Source organism: Podarcis melisellensis (genome assembly GCF_964234715.1).
Source record: "Podarcis melisellensis genome assembly, chromosome: 4".
In the NCBI taxonomy this organism is placed as follows: Eukaryota; Metazoa; Chordata; class Lepidosauria; order Squamata; family Lacertidae; genus Podarcis; species Podarcis melisellensis.
The window spans coordinates 97,690,749-97,711,875 of record NC_138531.1 but is presented as its reverse complement, the minus strand read 5'-3'; the positions used below and the strand labels follow the sequence as shown (position 1 = coordinate 97,711,875).

Here is a 21,127-nt window from a genome sequence, read left to right as displayed (position 1 = left end):
GGGTTTGATTTAAATCACCCACCCGTCAGTAAGACTTGATAAAAGATAAAAGTCCTAGCTCTACCTCTCTTTCAAATCAGAACCAGTGAAGGCGGTGAAGGTCCTGTGTGAGTGCCTGGAGGCGGTTGGAGGATGGATGGCGGCTAACAGATTGAGGTTGTATCCTGACAAGACAGAAGTACTGTTTGGGGGGACAGGGGGCAGGTGGGGGACTCCCTGGTCCTGTGGGGGACTCCCTGGTCCTGAATGGGGTGACTGTGCCCCTGAAGGACCAGGTGCGCAGCCTGGGAGCCATTTTGGACTCACAGCTGTCCATGGAGGGACAGGTCAATTCTGTGCCCTGGGTGGCTGTCTTCCAGCTCCATCTGGCACGCAGGCTGAGACCCTGTCTGCCCGCAGATTGTCTCACCAGAGTGGTGCACGCTCTAGTTATCTCCTGCTTGGACTATTGCAATGCACTCTATGTGGGGCTACCTTTGAAGATGACCCGGAAACTGCAATTAATCCAGAATGCGGCAGCCAGAGTGGTGACTGGGAGTGGCCACCGGGACCACATAACACCGGTCCTGAGAGATCTGCATTGGCTCCCAGTATGTTTCCGAGTACAATTCAAAGTGTTGGTGCTGACCTTTAAAGCCCTAAATGGCCTCAGTCCAGTAGACCTGAAGGAGCGTCTCCAGCCCCATCGTTCTGCCCGGACACTGTAATCCAGCTCCGAGGGCCTTCTGGCGGTTCCCTCATTGCGAGACATGAGATTACAGGGAACCAGACAGAGGGTCTTCTTGGTAGTGCCCGCCCTGTTGAACGCCCTCCCTTCTGAAGGCAGCCCTGTTTAGGGAAGTTTTTAATATTTAATGCTGTATTGTTTTAAACACTTGATTGGAAGCCGCCCAGAGTGGCTGGGGAAACTCAGCCTGATGGGCGGGGTATAAATAAATTATTATTATTATTATTATTATTATTATTATTATTATTATTATTATTATTCACTTTTTTACAGACTCATTCTTGCTGGTATAATCTTAATATTTACAACTGGGAAGAAAGGCCTGGAACCAGTGAACTCTTATTAGTTGACTGGCAAGCACTTCAAGGTCTCACCAAGGACTTACAGATCCCAGTTACCCAATGGGATTGGGAAGAGGTTGCCAGCCCTGAAATGCCTTCAGCACTTGCCTCAAGTCTGATTTGCACAGACATGCAACTGTCTTGCACAATCATTACACAAAGATCCCAAGGCTTGTGGAGTATTCTGCTCACAAGGTTTCACTTTCATTTTTACTGCTTCACACTTAGCTACTTGTGCAGATCTTTTCTACTCTAAACAATCTATTCATCGAACCTCTTGGAACTTAGCATTTAAGAGGTAAGGGGTTGATTCAGTGTATATAAATTTGCAAAGGAACAATGGGATTCAGGTTTTTTCCTCAACTCTGTATGTTCATTTTGTAACATTTTTTCCTGTGAAGAAAAGGCATGTTATCTCTGCAGACACAAATTCACACTTTGGTGAACTGCAAAAACAAGCATCTGTGATAATATCTTCTCGTTAGAAAAACTGCCCCAAATAACCTTACAGAAACCTCTGGAAGAGCATGACTGTGAATGGATTAATTGAATTCATTTACCAAAAAATTTAAACATTGCATATAAAGCCTCATGCTACATAATTAAAAACAAATCCTTTTTTCCTCATGAATAGCCTTTGGACCATAATGTAACTTAAATAGAAAACTATCTCTAGAAAGATTTTTCCTCCAAAAGTATTTTATTTTTAAAAAATCCAATTTAAATTTTAAAAAATCCAATTTAAATTTTAAAAATCTGTTTTTTAAAAAAATAAAAAAACCATTGATTTTTATCCACCCTGCTAGGCATGGAGCAGTATGATCCTGGAGGGCGGAAAACATTTTTTCACAGTCCAATTGATCTCATGGTGGTGGAGCCGTTCCCTGATAGGCATTTCTTTGTCTCTTCAGCTTATTTTCACCAGCTGCTTCCGCTGACTCCTTGGTCTCTGCAACTGGGAAGTCATCCTGTCAGGTTAAGGGGATGGGGTGGCCCCTTACAAAATTGCGTGCAGTTTCTTCTCACACAAAACTAGAGGGCAACCAAGATTCTAAAGGACCTGAAAACTAAGCCTTATGAGGTAGCTGGAAGTATTTAACATTTAACATGGAGAACGAAAGACTAAGAGGTGATATGATAGTCACCTTCAAATATCTGAAGGGCTGTCATATGTAAGATGTGTATTTTGTTGTTTAGTTGTTTCGTCATGTCCAACTCTTCATGACCCCTGGACCAGAGCACACCAGGCACTCCTGTCTTCCACTGCCTCCCGTAGTTTGGTCAGACTCATGTTTGTAGCTTTGAGAACACTGCCCAACCATCTCATCCTCTGTCGTCCCCTTCTGCTTGTGCCCTCCATCTTTCCCAGCATCAGGGTCTTTTCCAGGGAGTCTTCTCTTCTCATGAGGTGGCCAAAGTATTGGAGCCTCAACTTCAGGATCTGCCCTTCCAGTTAGCACTCAGGGCTGATTTCCTTCAGAATGGATAGGTTTGATAAGATGGGTGTTAGGAGCACCCTACTCTTGTGTAGGACCCTGGTAGAGACACATGCCCGACTGGCATGTTCTCTCCCTCCTGGTCGGTCCTTTGGGAGCTTCAAAAGCTTTCTCCAACCCAAACATCACAGCGACTAATGCCAAAAGGCATTAGCACACTTAGGGATCCGCAGAGTATTGGCAGTTTGCGTAACAGACTGCAGTATCACAACATTTTGGCTAATCGGCTTTATTTACATATAATACACTCAGAGCATTCTGCCTTAGCTCCTGCCTCTTTCTCATCAGACAGAAAAGAGAGAAAACAAAGGACAATAGTCCCACTTCACGGAACACAGTGACACAAACATCCTGTCTCCGTCACACTGTGGAATGAAAACATACACCGTCATGTGATAGACTACAATCCCCTGACTGCAGACACGGGGAATGAATCTCCAACCTTTGGAACTGAAGGACACTCTTTCATTGGAGGTATTTAAACAGAGGTTGGATGGCCACCTGTTAGGGATTCTTTGGTTGTGATTCCAGTTTGGACTAGATGGCCCTTCCAACTCTACAGAAGGTTGGGGAAGGCTGAGTGAGTATCTCCTGTAATGCTGAGGAATGGAGCCAAGATTTCTAAGGAAGAAGTTCTGCTCTTTCCTTGCCACTGGGCTAACATGAACAACCCAGCAATAACTGCTCACCACGCCATGTTTACTGGGCCTCAGAGATAACAGATATCCAGAGTCACCTGAAACACCATCTATGAACTGGGATTTAAACACAGACCCACTCAAATCACAATCCAGGAAATTAAATTACGCTGCATTTATACCATGCATTTAAAGCACATTTGAAGCAGACTCTCCCCTTCCCAGTAGTCTGGGAACTGTACTTTACTCACAGAGCTACAATTCCCAGCACCCTTAACAAATTACAGTTCCCAGGGTTCTTTGGGGATGGATGGGAATGTGCTTTGAATGTATGGTGTGAGCCCGGCTTTAGGTGTGCGGATTTCTTTGGTTTCCTTTTTACAACCTGCCTGTTGGGAAAAGGGTTTGCCATTGTAAGAATCAGGATTGGGGCGATCAAAGGGATTCCTTCAGGTGCACTGGTGCCGGTGGTGCGAAATCGTGTCCTCTTGACGATGCAACCAGATATTTTAACGAAAAGGGGACATGCATGCAGAGATCAGTGACTTTGAGGTCCTCTTAGATAATAAGACAGGCTGAATTAATGGTGGCAGGAGGGCTGACTTTCTAAAGATGAGGTTTCTAAAGATGAGGTGCCTTCCTTTTGCTTTCAAAGATTGTGCTTTATCTCTCCACAACAGTCAAGAGCAGATTGCATGAGGGTTTTTTAAATGTCTTGCTTATAATCTCTCAACGTACATCAAAATGGCTTTTCGCCCTCCTGAGTGTTCCGCTTTTGCATTCATATATTAAAGGCTAGAAACACAATATGCTTTCTCCCTCCGCCTCCCCAGCCCGGCTTTGATCTATAACCTTGAAAATGTAGATTGCTTCCATTGATTTTTCTTTGTTTTGTTTTGTATTTTGTTGTGTGTTATCTGTCGGTGGAGTATACGGTGGCCCCGATCTAAAATTTGCTTTTGAAGCTTTGAACAGCGTTATGTGAGCATGCAGTGTTTTGAGCAGCGAGCAGCAGAGTCAGAATGAATTAAGGTAATTTTGTGCTAAGGCTGTGTTCTCCGCTATGGAAGAAGCAATACAATCTCTGCCTGAAGGAGAGTTAATATTTTTTACATTCCGGCAGAGTGATGCAATGATGAGCTGGTGAATGAGCAGAGTGAATGTCATGGAGTCAAAAGAAGACAGTTACAGGCTCATGCTTCCAGTGGCTGGTGTAGAAAGGATATAGGAGATAACCAACACCACTCTTCTGTATGCGTATATTATGTATAAGGTGTGATATCTGACCCAGAAATCACATCTTTGTATGGCCTGTTGATTAAACCATTTGGCATAATATTTTAGCTTCTTGTGAAAATCTAGTTGATTGTGTTATGGCAAATGGGTAATGGCTGCATAATCTCTTTTGTGTATCTAATTCTCTCTTTCCCTCTTCCTCGTGTGTGTGTGTGTGTGTGTGTGTGTGTGTGTGTACACAAAGAAGCATATATTACGTGAAGAGGAAGTTCCTGGAAATGAGGCGAATCCATTACCTTTCCACCATATTGCTAGATTTGAAGAGGGAGATTTCCATGCCCAGCAGCATATGACCTGCAAACAGGCAGCCTAACAGCAACTCTGATTAGCGAAGGCTCGTATGGCTGACTTGCCATTTGTTGAGTTATTCCATTTAACAATATTCATATGCCACTTGATTGTAATTCAACCTCAAAGTGGTTTACAGAAAATAAGGCATTAAGGGCTGGATTCAACTATATAGCTGCACTAGTGGGAGCCTCCACGGTGAGTCCTGCTAGTGCAGTAGGCCTTCCCTTGCTCTCCTCCGCCCCCCCGCCAAGTGGTTATGGAAGGGTCAAGAGAGCTTAGAGGAGGAGAATATTCTAAGTGTAACACTGAATTCCATCCAATAATTATCAATAAAAAACAGGTATTTAAAAAATCATTCCAGGCTAAGTAAAATAAACAGTAACCTATAAAAAAATTAAGGCACATGTAACTTCTATGGATAGCTTTGCCTAACCCAAAATGTTTTAAGCAGGTGCTGTAAAGAGTCTTCGTCTTCTTAGGCGATCACTCATAGCCAAGTAAGATTGTTTTCCATGAGCACGATCTTAACAGTGACTGTGGAGGCCAATTCTGGATCCACACGTCCTTCCACAGTGGGGACATAGGTTCCCGGGCGGGAGTTGATCACGGTGTGGATTTGCCAAGCGTGCCTTCCTCTTACCACATTTCTCCCTTGCGTCCTGAGTTTGAGTGTCTTCAAAGCCCACGACACCTTTGGTAAAGGCTGTTCTCCAACTGGAGCGCTCGCAGGCCAGTGTTTCCCAGTTGTCGGTGTTTATACTACATTTTTTAGATTTGCCTTGAGAGGGTCTCTAAACCATTTTTGTTGACCACCAGCATTACACTTTCCATTTTTAAGTTCAGAATAAAGCAGTAGATTTGGAAGACGATAATCAGGCACCCGAAAAACATGACCAGTCTAACAACATTGATGTTAAAGAATCATTGCTTCGACACTGGGAATCTTTGTTTCTTCCAGTACACTGGCATTAGTTCACCTCTCTTCCCAAGTGATGTGTCAAATTTTTCAGACACCGTTGATGGAATCTTTCAAGGAGTTGGAGATGGCATTTATAAGTGGTCCATGTTTCACAAGCATACAGTGAGGTTGGTAGTACAGTAGCTTTGTAATCAGGCATTTTGGTTTCCCTGTGAACGTCCCTGTCCTCAAACACTCTGCACCTCAATCGGGAAAAAGCAAAGGTGCCTGCCTGATGTCTTCTATCTAAAATCCTTTTAACTAGATTCAGGGCATGCACATCATATGCAGCTGTTACGTTCCATAGATGGCACGTATACGCAAAAGTGCATATATTCAAACCAACGCCTTGGAACTGTCCCTATGTGCACCATCTTGCCTTACCAGATAGCTTGTAGGCTCTCTGCTTTGCTTAAAGGTAAAGGTAAAGGGACCCCTGACAGTTAGGTCCAGTCATGGACGATTCTGGGGTTGCAGCGCTCATCTCGCTGTATTGGCCGAGGGAGCCGGCGTACAGCTTCTGGGTCATGTGGTCAGCATGATTAAGCTGCTTCTGGCGAACCAGAGCAGCGCACGGAAACACCGTTTACCTTCCCGCCGGAGCGGTACCTATTTATCTACTTGCACTTTGAAATGCTTTCGAGCTGCTAGGTTGGCAGGAGCAGGGACCGAGCATCGGTAGCTCACCCCAATGCGGGGATTCAAACCACCGACCTTCTGATCGGCAAGTCCTAGGCTCTGTGGTTTAGACCACAGCGCCACCCACATCCTTGCTTACTGATATCCAAATTGAATACTTGGAGGGAACTTTATATGTTTGAGGGTAGGATGAAGCAAAAAGTTAATTTAAAATAGTAAGAATTTTTCTTGTTTGTACAGAACATTACTTCCACATACCTCTGTGAAAGGCAGGCAGACATGTTGCAGTTAGCAATACGAATAACACTATAAAAATGTGAAGTATGTTGCAGAAACGTAAATCACTGAAACCTGCATTCTCCTCTCATCTTTTTGGAACACACTCAGAATAATTTGTAGCTCCTGGGAGTATGTGATATTGGCACAGCTCAGCAGAAGGCTTCTGCTAAAAATTTTCCTGGTGTTCCAAACTATCATGAGCAGTAAATTTACTCTTTTGAAAAAATGAATACCCTTTGCTGCGAAGGAATAACACTTCTTAAAGGTTAAGCCTATCTCCAAAGATATTTAATCTGCTTTGATTTATTCTAGGGCTCCAGAACGCCACACCCTTTCCATCTCGCAAAATCTGTACTTCAAAATTTTCCAAACTAGAAAAGAACAGGATTAAAAAGATTGCAAAATCTTCAAAATGAAAATAACTGGGTATAGCATGAGCTGTAAAAATCCTATCCTTCTGAGGGGATGCCCCGGAAGCTATATGGAAGAACAGTCAGCATTTCACTATTAATCTCTTTAACATTGTGCCAAAAATACTCCTCCGTGCTCCTGAGGTACGTGACAGCTATCACCCAGTGACTATTATCCCCTTTATGGGCAACATGCTGGAGAGAGTGAGGGCAGTTCAGCTGTAGACACTTCTGAAAGAAATCAATTATCTGAACCCAGTCCCATCTCTCTTTTTGGTGAAAGTTCAGCATTCAGACTGCTGTATCCTGTTAGTTCTTCCCCTCCACCCCTTCCCTTTTTTTGCACAATGACTGCTGATGTCACAGTACCAAGTAGGGCAAACACTATTTATGACTATTTATTATTTACACGATGCACTCTTCTTCCCTCCTGCAACCCCCAGGCATCTCAACTGTGTTTGAGTGTTAAATACAATCTGTGTTGCTTCACTGAACGCTTTGCAAGATCCTTATAGCATCTACACCTGTCCACTTAACAATAAAACTATCTTCTATTTTTAAACCTCGGCGGCACAACTCCATCTCTTTCATTACTTGAAAGTCCAGTCAAAACTCCAGGTTCGGCTCAGAACTAAAAAACAGGTTTATACAGCTAGACCACTGCGGGTCTCCAATCCTTGTTTTCACATGATTGAAAATGCCTGCTGTTGTCACGGCCCCGGGACTGAGATATCGGGCAGCAGTTGAGAAGGGGTTGTCAGACCTGCTCTCCAATCCTTCCCACACAGGACCCTCTGCTTTCGATCCTGTGCCCCATCTGCTAACACTTTAGGAAGTACCACAGCACTCAGACTCTGAAGGGTGGAACTTGGACTTTTCCAGAAAGCTAGAATGTAGTGTTTTTTCAACCAGGTCCCCACTAACCACAACCTTCACCCATAAAAAGGAGCCAGTAACTGGAAAAAAGGACGCAGGTGGCGCTGTGGGTTAAAGCCTCAGCGCCTAGGACTTGCCGATCGAAAGGTCGGCGGTTCGAATCCCTGTGGCGGGGTGCGCTCCCGCTGCTCGGTCCCAGCGCCTGCCAACCTAGCAGTTCGAAAGCACCTCCGGGTGCAAGTAGATAAATAGGGACCGCTTACCAGCGGGAAGGTAAACGGCGTTTCCGTGTGCGGCTCTGGCTCGCCAGAGCAGCGATGTCACGCTGGCCACGTGACCCAGAAGTGTCTCCGGACAGCGCTGGCCCCTGGCCTCTTAAGTGAGATGGGCGCACAACCCCAGAGTCTGGCAAGACTGGCCCGTACGGGCAGGGGTACCTTTACCTTTACCTAACTGGAAAAAAAAGATGCAAGTCCTTTAAGATGGCTGGTTGTAGCACTAAGCGGGGGTTGAATCTCCAGAAGTACCTTAGGGAAGCTTTTAATGTTTAACAGACCACTGTATTTTAATACTTTGTTGGAAGCCGCCCAGAGTGGCTGGGGAAACCCAGCCAGATGGGCAGGGTATAAATTTAATAATAATAATAATAATAATAATAATAATAATAATAATAATAATTATTGCTATAGGGTTGCTATCAGTGGCCTTGAACTGGTGCAAATAATATCTGGGGCAGCATCTGCAGTGCTGCAGTGGAGACAGGTTGTGTATCCCCAGTAGTGACCCCAGGAGGAATGACCACTAGCAGCAAAACCGGACACCTTCATCTCCCTCACCTGCAATAAAACATGTCTCTCCCATATCAGTCTCCACAGCCACAGCAGGCGCTGTGACAATTCCAAAGGTTTGACATAACCCCAGAAGGTGCACTCCTCCATTGAGACGGATGTCAGCAATTTGCAGTGCTGTCCAGGGTCCTGAACCTGCCTTGCTCCAGATCAGCTCTAGCTATAACCACCTTGTTTTGCATCTTCTGGGAACCACCGCCATCCTGGAACAATAGAATCTCTGATGGATCAGGACACCAACCACATACTAAGACATTTCTTTTCCCTGACGTATCTAGATATGTAGTTGTTTTGCTTTGGTTTCCCCTGATTGTTTAAAAGATGAATAGTTTTGCCCAGCAGAATTAGAAAGCTTGGTGTGTTTTTTAAGTTTAGCAGCTGTATTCTGCAGGTGATCTGAAAACAATAAAATGACACAAATAGTGATCTGACTACCCATGCCAGAAAGAGAACCACATATATTGGTCGTGTGTTTCACCAAGACTGACTCCGGCTAATTTATTCCGCTTCTCTTTAAACCCTCATTTTACACATTTTAGCAACTGACAGCACAATCTTAACTATGTCTACTCAGACGCAAGTCCTATTGAATTTAATGCAGCTTACTCTCAGGTAAAAATTGCAGCCTAAGCCCTTCAAACTTTGGTTCTGCACACTAAGACAGAAAAGTTTTGTCCCCCCCCCCCCAAAAAAAAATTCAGCCCTCCTTTCACATCTCAGGCATGGCTTAGTCTCTGGCTAGTCTCAGCAGGTGGCGCTGTGGGTAAAAGCCTCAGCGCCTAGGGCTTGCCGATCGAAAGGTCGGCAGTTCGAATCCCCGCAGCGGGGTGCGCTCCCGTCGCTCGGTCCCAGCGCCTGCCAACCTAGCAGTTCGAAAGCACCCTCGGGTGCAAGTAGATAAATAGGGACCGCTTACAGCGGGAAGGTAAACAGCGTTCCGTGTGCTGCGCTGGCTCGCTAGATGCAGCTTGTCATGCTGGCCACGTGACCTGGAAGTGTCTGCGGACAGTGCTGGCTCCCGGCCTATAGAGTGAGATGAGCGCACAACCCTAGAGTCTGTCAAGACTGGCCCGTACGGGCAGGGGTACCTTTACCTTTACCTTTAGTCTAGCTAGCTGGATTAGATACAGTGGTACCTCGCAAGACGAAATTAATTCGTTCTGCGAGTTTTTTTCGTCTTGCGAATTTTTCGTCTTGCGAAGCACGGATTCCCATAGGAATGCATTGAAAATCAATTAATGCGTTCCTATGGTCAAAAAAAGTTTAAAAATCACCAAAGTGTACAGTACTGTACATACATTTTCTAAGACTCTGGGGGACAGCTCGAAGAAGGTTCCTCTTCCACTCTTTGCTTCTTGCTGAAGAACCTGTCCATGGTCTGCTGCTTCATCCGCCTTTTCAGCACCTCCCTGAAAGACGACATGGCCCTCGTATCAAAAGTGTTCGCAAGGTCACGTGTCAGGTCCTTGTCAGGGTGGTGCCGCTGTGCAAAAGCCTGCACATCTTTCCACTTTTCGTCTTGCGAAGCAAGCCCATAGGGAAATTCGTCTTGCGAAGCAACTCAAAAAATGAAAAACTCTTTCGTCTTGCGAGTTTTTCGTCTTATGAGACATTCGTCTTGCGAGGTACCACTGTACCTTTAAAGAGTTTTTCCAATTCTCGGAATCTTGAATATCCCAATGTGAAATTCAACTGCTGCCTGGTACCTATGCCAATATAAACAATCTTTCCAGAGATTTCTCATGTGTCCATCTATTCCCTCCATCTAGAGATTCAGCAAATGCAGTTCATGTTCATAGCCTGATTTATGGGCAGTGCAATCCCCAGGAGTTGATTGGAACTACTTGCCGCAGTAAATTAGATGTTGAGCCCTTCAGGGCAAGGTCTTGGCCTCTCGTGCTTTTGTAGAGTGCCCAGCGCACTTTGCTGATCTGGAAAATGGCTATTAATTAGCATGCATAACACTGCAGCAACAAGGACTGCTGTTAACCATTTCTTTGTGGGTCAAGGACTTACTTCTCTTGGTTGGAAGTAGGTGTGCATGCAAATAATAATCTTCCCCACCTCTTTCACTTCTTCTTAAAGACTTTTTGGGGTAACAGGAGTTGGAGATTTCTACTATTTCAGACTTTAAATTATGACAGCCTGGTGGAAAAGTCAAAGTTGGCTTTAGCATGAGGAATTTTTTGGACACCCTCTAAGGACACAAAACCGACATTAGCTCATTTCCCTGAGGTTTATAGAGGAGAACTTCCCAATGGGTTGCATTCCTTGTTAATTAGTGGATGAAGATGTGCCATTTGAATGTTCTATCTCTGACCCCACCGTCCTTGTTCTAATCTTACAGATGTGCTTGAATTTACAAGGGCTTGCATAGAACTTGCCAGTGGATTGTACCCACGGGCCAGAGCTGTTAGTCTTCAACTCTGCCCCTCTTGGCAACCTCTGAGATTCAGCTCTGGAGGCAGCCACTTAGTTCACCTCATGCTGAGATTATCTTCTGGTAAAGGGTTAAGTACAGGTTCTGCTTTGTACTTTGGATTAATTTATATGCTACACCATGGGTAGGCAACCTAAGGCCCAGGTGCTGGATGCGGCCCAGTGGCCTTCTCAATCTGGCCTGCGAATGGTCCGGGAATCGGCATGTTTTTACATGAGTAGAATGTGTCCTTTTATTTAAAATGCATCTCTGGGTTATTTGTGGGGCATAGGAATTCGTTCACCCCCCCAAAAAAAAATAGTCTGACCCACCACATGGTCTGAGGGACAGTGGACCGGCCCACGGCTGAAAAAGGTTTCTGACCCCTGTGCTATACAGTGCTTGACCTGCCTTGCACCTGATATTTCATCAATATTGAAGTTGTGTCATGTTTGCCCAGGGTTTAGATAAGATGCTGGCAAATCAGTTGTGAATCTTGGGCTGCTGTGGCCCATTTGTATGGGAGCTATTTTTATCATATACAGTGGTACCTTGGGTTACAGACGCTTCAGGTTACAGACTCCGCTAACCCAGAAATAATACCTCGGGTTAAGAACTTTGCTTCAGGATGAGAACAGAAATCGTGCGGCGGCGGCAGCAGCAGGAGGCCCCATTAGCTAAAGTGGTACCTCAGGTGTAGAACAGTTTCAGGTTAAGAACGGACCTCCAGAACGAATTAAGTTCTTAACCCGAGGTACCACTGTAATGGTAGAGTTGGGACTCCAGGGGTCATTTAGTCAAAATCCCTGCAATGCAGGAATCACAGCTAATGAATCCCTGGCAGATGGCCGTCCAACCTCTGTTTAAAAACTTCCAAGGAAGGAGAGTCCACCATCTTCCAAGGGAGTCCGTTCAACTGTGGAACAGCTCTTAACATCAGAAAGTTCTTCCTGATGTTCATTCAGCATCTCCTTTCTTACCATTTGAATCCTTTGGTTCGGGTCCTGCCCTCTGAAGCAGCAGAAAACCAGCTTGCGCCACTTTCCATTTCGCAGCCCTGGGTATGGCCTTGCTGAAGGTACGCACTTTAAAGTCAGGTTGATTTCCGTGGTGCAGATCGGATATGTGGTGAATTTTTTGTCATTGGAATCAATGGGACAAATGCTTAACTTTGACTGGATCACGTCTCGTATATTTTTCTCCAAGACATGACTGGCTCTTCTTGCAATGCTGGGACACAGCTGCAGAATTCACCTTCATAAGAAAATCAGTAACAAAGCCTGTCTTGGTTTGTGTGTGTGTGTGTGTGTGTGTTAGAATGTTATTTAACTATCCAAGCTCCACTTGCACTCTATTTTTCCTTCTTTAAGTACTCTTCCTCCTCCATGCCTCACTGGTCTTTAAGGAAAGAATATGTCTGTAGTGCTCAAGCTTTCTAACAAAGCAATTTCACTCTTAAATAGAGACGTTAGGTTTCTCAGACCATCCTAATAGGTTGGATAAGAGGTTTCATACCGCCTTGCTTAGACGGATGAAATAAGGCTTAACCAAATCAGCATTGAGCAAACAATATATGCTTCCTTCATCAACATAATGGATCCTTCAAATGTGTGCATGCCTTAGACGCAGAGGCCCTTTCCTTCTTAGCAAGGTATTTACTTTGCTTCCAAACAGCTTTCAGGATAAGCCCTGGATTTGCTGTGTTTCTTTTCCACACTCGTTTTGAAACGCCATGCCCAAGACAAAACCACATCCCCGGCCTGTGATTTTATCCTGTTTTTAAAAGCAAAGATGGCTTTTAAATTTCACTGAATGTCACCTCCTGCACAAACTGTAAGTGTTAGGGGGGAAATGATTTGAAAGCTACCACTCCATATATGCCTCAAGTCCAGGCCACTGAGACAAGAGACCAACCAAGGATGGAGAAAACTCTTGAATAATAATAATAATAATAATAATAATAATAATAATAATAATAATTTTTATTTATATCCCGCCCTCCCCAGCTGAAGCCGGGCTCAGGGTGGCTAACAACAATAAAATAGTACGGCATTCTAAAATCATTTCATTATAAAATTAATTCAAATCAAATTGATGGCAACCATTGGCTAGAGTTCTGTGAAGATTGCCAGAGGAGGGGGTCAGGCTGTGCCCTGACCAAAGGCCTGGTGGAACAGCTCTGTCTTGCAGGCCCTGTGGAAAGATGTCAAGTCCCACGGGGCCCTAGTCTCTTGTGACAGAGCGTTCCACCAGATTGGAGCCACAGCCCAAAAAGCCCTGGCTCTGAGGCCAGCCTAACCTCCCTGTGGCCCGGGATCTGCAAGATGTTTTTGTTTGAAGACCGTAAGGTCCTCCGTGGGACGTACCAGGAGAGGCGGTCCCATAGGTACGAGGGTCCTAGGCCGTATAGGGCTTTAAAGGTTAAAACCTTGAACTAATTAATTCTGAGTGGAGAGTTTTGAATCTTCCATGAACAAATTAATTTTTTAAAAATAATAATCTAGAATCCTGGTGAGGCAGGACTTCCCTTTTCAGAAGTTGGGCTGATTAATCCTTGGCACGACTTGTTCGTTTGTATACTTCATAATTATTACAGTGCTTATCCTGAGATAAGACAATTGGGCTAACAGACCTAGAATTCCCTGGTTCATGTTAGATGACTCTTTGAAAGTGGCTGATAAATTGCTTACCTTTCATTCATCTAGCAAGGAGCCAGCTTGAGTGACAACACGCTTTTCCCACATTACTGCTACTTTTGGTTTGAAACATCAGCTGTGTTTTATTGTTGATATGACACCTTGCAGCTTGGGACCTTTTCAGTTTCCTATTTAAATTTCCATGCAAATGACTCACCAGGCTGGGCCATGTCAATTTGGGCACGTTTTATAGTTCATAGAAAACTTCGTCCTCATGTGTTCCTACATGAAAGAGTAGGCTGTGCACCTTTGCAAGATTGACAACATTAGCATTTTTTTGGTGCTTATTTTCATTAAATGCCTTTCTATAGAATAGTCCTTTATGGAAGATTACTTGGCTTTTATAGAGAGTATTGTACAGGAATTTAAGAGTCTTCTGCTTTCATTACTTTACACATTACTTGTGATTACTTCATTACTTTACACATTACTTGTGATTAAGTCTCATCATTCAAGGTGGATGTAATTCATCATATAAAATATATGAAAAGCACAGGCAATGACATTATTATTATTTATTAAATTTACATATCGCAGGTGTCACGGCAGTTTTATAATCGTAATATGCCATCTCACAGCTTCCTTGGGACACTGTGGGGCAAGTATGATTAACCTGATTTTTACAGCTAAAGATGCTGCGGAAACAGAGGACTTGCCAAAATCCACAAGTCATTGTAAAAGCCAGATTCTGGAGATTTCTGCACCAGTGTTAGTTAACTTGTTCTGTCCCAGTCAATGAGCGACTGTTTGTTTTCTATTATTCCATTTATATCCTGCCTATCTTCCATCATGGAACTCAAAGCAGCAAAAACAACTGTCAGATCTAGTTAAACCCCATGTCCCATTTACAGTGGTACCTCAGGTTACATACGCTTCAGGTTACATACGCTTCAGGTTACAGACTCCGCTAACCCAGAAATAGTAAGTTCTTAACTCGGGTTAAGAACTTTGCTTCAGGATGAGAAGAGAAATAGTGCTCTGGCGGCGCAGCGGCAGCAGGAGGCCCCATGGGCTAAAGTGGTGCTTCAGGTTAAGAACAGTTTCAGGTTAAGAACGGACCTCCGGAATGAATTAAGTACTTGACCTGAGGTACCACTGTAACTGCAAAATTCGCCTTGAAGGATTTCAGGTTAAAAATCTGAAATAGAGGCCACGATCCAGGAGATTTAAGCTGCACATTCAACCAACGCATTCCAGTTCTCAGCTGCAGGAAGGGAAAGAGCCCATGAATGTGCCACGTTCTGGTCAACTGCGGTTGGCAATCCATGTGCTTGTGGTCAGAAAGACAGGGTCAAGTGTCCACTCTCCTCCTCACCCTCACTCCGCTGTGAATGTTGAGCTGAATTACTGCTGCGTACAAGAAACTCTGCCGCACGCAAGACATTATACAAATAATAAGCTATTACATTACTGTTTATCTGCAGAAGCATCAGTCAATTATTTTCACCCAGTGCTCATGAATGCATGGCCACTAACCCAGGGTCGACATTTGCACAATCTGAAAAGCTTCCATTGCAAGTAGAGCTGGCCGACCCCTTCCTAATTACTGGTGCTAAGTGATGCAACAGCAAATATGAACCAGGAGATTATAGCCCCATGACTCTGTCGTTTCCTTGAGCTGCAGAAAACCACTGCAGACACGATCTTCTGCTTACTGTTGCAGCTCAGCTCCCAGCGATTATTAATACTGTTAATTAGAGAAGGAACCCCACATCTGCTCAGTGCTAGGGCTAAATTCAAAACGGAGACAAAGAAAATGATGTCCAGCTCCGCTTTGGTCGGCTCACTAAGCAATGGGCTTATCGTAGGGTGTTTCCCGACACCATGTTTCCTAAGATATCATGACAGCACCTTTCCTCAAATTCTTTTCATCCAAGTCACCACACTGGCCGATATTGACAGGTATTTCCACTGTATTGCATGGAAGGTCAGAAATTGTTTTCGTTTTTTGGCCCAAAGATGGAAGCAAGAAGAGGTTCCGATGAAAGAAGAGTGGCTAGATGAAGTTAGTGGACTATGCCAAGTTGGCAAAATTAACCGGGAAAATTCAGAACCAGCAGGACCAGACCTTTCCGAAAGACTGGAGCAAATTTTTGTTTGTATTTGAAAGACAATTATCAACAATTAACATCGTTAGTGGGGTTCCAAGAAGTTTTGTAAGGTTAAATGTATCATTTACTATTAAGTATTATTTTTAATTGATTATCTAAGAATAAGATTTAAGGGTAATAATAATATTAACAATATCAGAATGTAAACAAGAAAACCATTAGTCGAGGAAGAGGGAAGTCTCAGGCCGAGATGGTTTTTATATATTACCGTATATTTCGCTCTATAGGACGCACCGGACCACAAGACACACCTAGTTTTTAGAAGGGGAAATCAAGAAAAAAAATATTATTCCCCTGCCCAGCCCCAAAGAGCAGTCGGGCTTCTTTAGCCCCGCGCAGCCTCTCCTGGCTGAAGCTTGTGTGCGGCTCTTGGGGGCTTTTCCTGCCTGCCTCCCCCCTGCATTCGCTCCATAGGACGCACAGACTTTCCCCCTTAGTTTTTAAGAGGGAAAAAGTGCGTCATATGAAGTGAAAAATACGGTATATGCAAGATGGATGCTATGTTAAAAAATATTTGTAAAACTTAATAAAAATTATTACTAAAAAAAGAAAGAAACTGTTTTCATTTTAACCATTCCATCAGCCCTGGGCTCTTCGCAGTGGAAAGTTATAGTTAGGAACGGGAGTCATTTTTCTCCATGCGCATGAGCATCCACGAGACTCTCCTCACACTATATTGTTAATATATTAATTATAGGTATTGAAACCAAACCCAAAGACCCGTTTAGTCCAGCATCTTGTTCTCACAGTGGCTAACATGATGTTACGAGAGAGAGAGAGGAAAACGAAATGTTGAACTCTCAGTTGCCATCAACCCCAGACAAGCAGGGCCTATGGTCAGGGTTGATGGAAGCCCAAAACATCTGGAGGGCTCCATGTTGGAGAAGGTTGATCTAGAAAATCTGTTCCATGCACAGACACAGAACTCATGAGTAGTGCACCAAGCAGTTTGGTACATATTGGTAGCAGGGCACAAGAGAAAATATGCATTGATGTAGACAAGTGGTTGTTTTTGATCCTGCTGGGACTTCTGCTTATATGTGCAACAGCTAATTTTATTAACTAATAATAAGTTTGGTATGGCAGAAATCACAAGACAGAGAAACCAGTAGGAGAACACTTCAATCTCCCAGGACATTCTATACAAGATCTCAAAGTAGCTGTTTTACTACAAAGGATTTTCAGAAATAGACTGGAAAGAGAAGCTGCTGGATTGCAACTCATTACCAAACTTAAAACCATGGAGAGACCTGGTCTGAACAAAGACATTGGATTCTTATCTCATTATGCATGACAAAGCCATTTTTCACCTTCTCACCCCTTGCTTTTTCCTGTAAGACCTATTGCAGTCGTTAAGAGTCGTCAACAGGCTCATCACAGCTATCTGCCAATCACCCATTCCCACCACCCTTCTGAGTAATATCCCTCCCCACCTTCTCACTATATAGAAGGGTCTGGTGACTTCTGTTTCAGTGTATTCTTCAGAAGTGTGCATGCACACGAAAGCTCACACCAAGAACTAACTTAGTTGGTCTTTAAGGTGCTACTGGAAGGAATTTTTTTTGTTTGTTTTTACTATGGCAGACCAATCTGTAACTAATAATAAGTTTATTAATATGCATTCTATTTGCCTCCTTCAGTTTCCAGCCTGTTGTCCTTCCCTTTTTCTTTTGCACTGTAGTTGGAACTAAATGAAATATAGAGTTTTCTACTTCAGTGTTAACCTTTACCCAAAGGGTCATAAGGCTTTGGCCATGTGCTCTTGGCTATCTATCAGCATTTAGAAGCCGTTAACCTCCCTTGATTGATAAGGTCACATTCTTTATAAATTCATCAAAGACCAAGCTGTGAGACACTGATGTATTACATGAATGGGAATAATCGCACAGATGGCGGGAGGCTGGAAGTGAGATAAAAAAAAACCATGGCAGTATTATTTTTTCCCCTCTCAAATTCTGTCCTTCAGAATTAATTATCCAATCTGCTTAAAACTGAGCAACCTAATGAAATTTCACACCCACTAAATTTAATCATGTGGGTTTTTAACTCATGTGGGTTTTGATTCAGTTAAAAACTGCCTCCAATATTTGGTGACACTTTCATTAAAAATGCAGATTTTAAAATACATCTTTATTTCCCCCTTACACACGAATACCTATTGGCTTTCATGGACAAGGGCCTGGGGATGAAGGAGGTGTTCATGGCTATACTGTAAAAGTATAGATTACCTTATTTCCTCCTGTAAATACACTTAGCGCACAGTAAGATTGTGGTTAAGACAATTTCTTTGCTTCCTGCCTGATTTTAAGGGCTTGGACTGGAGATGCAAGTTGCCTTTGTTGCACGTTTTTACTGCAGGTTAATGTTGACATTTGAGGCTTTTTGTAACCTGCATCTCAATTGCATTGCCTTTGTGGTAGCAACTATACGCAGAGTATAATGCAAGGAAACTACTCTGAAAGCTCTACTGTATTGAAGAAGAGCAGGATTCCACACGACATCTTACCAGCTTTGACTTATCCTGTAGGTCTTCTGTCCAAACTGTACATCTTCTTTCTTCCATAAAGTGTTTGAATTCAGAAAGAAAATTGGGGAACACTGCCTAGGGCTACGATGTACTAAAACTATGGCTTGCATCTTGGATCCCTCCCCTCTCTTTTCCAAATTTCGCAACGCCTCTAACACAAGCTTTAAACTACTCATGAATTCCAGCCTTAAATCAAGATTACCCTTTGGTTTTGCTTTCATGGAATCTGATTTTCTTGTCCTTGAGGTGAGCAACTCTCTTAATTCTGCCATTACCTTTCTGCGGTGGTTTTCCTTTGATGTGTGTGAATCTTTTTGATAGTGTTTTGTTTTATGAGTACTAAATGTCTAAACCACTGAGCCTCTTGGGCTTGCCGATTCGAAAGTCGGCGGTTCGAATCCGCGCGACGGGGTGAGCTCCCGTTGCTCGGTCCCAGCTTCTGCCAACCTAGCAGTTTGAAACCATGCCAGTGCAAGTAGATAAATAGGTACCGCTCTGGTGGGAAGGTAGACAGCGTTTCCGTGCACTGCTCTGGTTTCGCCAGAAGCGGCTTAGTCATGCTGGCCACATGACCTGGAAAAACTGTCTGCGAACAAACACTGGCTCTCTCGGCCTGTAAAGCAAGATGAGTGCCGCAAACCGAGTCGTCTGCAACTGGACTTAACTGTCAGGGGTCCTGTACAGTGGTACCTCGGGTTACATAAGCTTCAAGTTACATACGCTTCAGGTTACAGACTCCGCTGACCCCGAAATAGTACCTTGGGTTAAGAACTTTGCTTCAGGATGAGAACAGAAATCGTGCTCCGGCGGCAGTGGGAGGCCCCATTAGCTAAAGTGGTGCTTCAGGTTAAGAACAGATTCAGGTTAAGAATGGACCTCTGGAATGAGTTAAGTACTTAACCCGAGGTACCACTGAACTACAGTGGTGCCCCGCAAGACGAACGCCTCGCAAGACGAAAAACCCGCTAGACGAAAGGGTTTTCCGTTTTGGAGGCGCTTCGCAAAACGAATTTCCCTATGGGCTTCCTTCGCAAGACGAAAGCCCATAGGGAAATCTCCAGGGACAGCGGGGAAGTGCAGCGCGTCTTCCCCACTGTCCTCGGACCTCCTCCGAAGCCTGGCGATGGGGCGGAGAGCTCTCCGCCCCATCGCCAGCCTCCTCCGAAGGCTTGCGGTGGGAGGAGGGCTTTCCTCCCTACCGCCAACATTCAGAATGCTGTTCTGAATGTTGGCGGTGGGGAGGAAAAACCCTCCTCCCACCGCAAGTCCCGGGAACAGAGGAGAAGCGCTGCGCGCCTTCCCCTCTGTTCCCGGACCTGTCCTGAAGGCTTGCGGTGGGAGGAGGGCTTTCCTCCCCACCGCCAACATTCAGAATGCTGTTCTGAATGTTGGCAGTGGGGAGGAAAAACCCTCCTCCCACCGCAAGTCCCGGGAACAGAGGAGAAGCGCTGCGCGCCTTCCCCTCTGTTCCCGGACCTGTCCTGAAGGCTTGCGGTGGGAGGAGGGCTTTCCTCCCCACCGCCAACATTCAGAATGCTGTTCTGAATGTTGGCAGTGGGGAGGAAAAACCCTCCTCCCACCGCAAGTCCCGGGAACAGAGGAGAAGCGCTGCGCGCCTTCCCCTCTGTTCCCGGACCTGTCCTGAAGGCTTGCGGTGGGAGGAGGGCTTTCCTCCCCACCGCCAACATTCAGAATGCTGTTCTGAATGTTGGCAGTGGGGAGGAAAAACCCTCCTCCCACCGCAAGTCCCGGGAACAGAGGAGAAGCGCTGCGCGCCTTCCCCTCTGTTCTCGGACCTGTGCTGAAGGCTTGCGGTGGGGAGAAAAGCCCTTCTCCGCACCGCCAGCCTGGCAAGCGGTCTCCATAGGAACGCATTAATTGATTTTTAATGCATTCCTATGGGAAACCGTGCTTCGCAAGACGAAAAACTCGCAAGACGAAAAAACTTGCGGAACGAATTAATTTCGTCTTGCGAGGCACCACTGTATATGGCTGTTGATGGCCAGTTTGGGACTCTGGTGCAAAAGTACAATGACAGCAGCCACAACATGATGATAATGTGAAAGGAGATTTCCAGAGGGGAAATGAAAAAACAAGAGAACAAGCAGTGTTATTATAATAATGTAGTAACTTTAAATGCATGCAGATGCCAGATCAGCAGTTATGAGTATTCATGCAATTTGCTCTCTGGGTTCCTTTTGCTTGATTGCACTACAGCACAGGGTATGTTTGAAGCTGCCTTAAAGGTAAAAGGACCCCTAACCATTAGGTCCAGTCGTGATCGACTCTGGGGTTGCGGTGCTCATCTCGCTTTATTGGCCAAGGGAACTGGCATACAGCTTCCGGGTCATGTGGCCAGCAAGACTAAGCCGCTTCTGGCGAACCAGAGCAGCGCACAGAAACGCCGTTTACCTTCCCGCCACAGCGGTACCTATTTATCTACTTGCACTTTTGACGTGCTTTCGAACTGCTAGGTTGGCAGGAGCAGGGACCGAGCAACAGGAGCTCACCCCGTTGCGGGGATTCAAACCGCTGACCTTCTGTGGTTTAACCCACAGCTGCCTTACGCACAGTC

At 44.7% G+C, this 21,127-nt stretch overlaps 1 protein-coding gene across 5 annotated transcripts in view; it reads left to right on the top strand.

Annotated features, from left to right (window-relative positions):
- Positions 1-21,127, top strand: part of FAM168A (family with sequence similarity 168 member A) — a 170,518-nt gene that overhangs the window by 105,050 nt on the left and 44,341 nt on the right. The gene's annotated exons all lie outside the window — the stretch shown is intronic.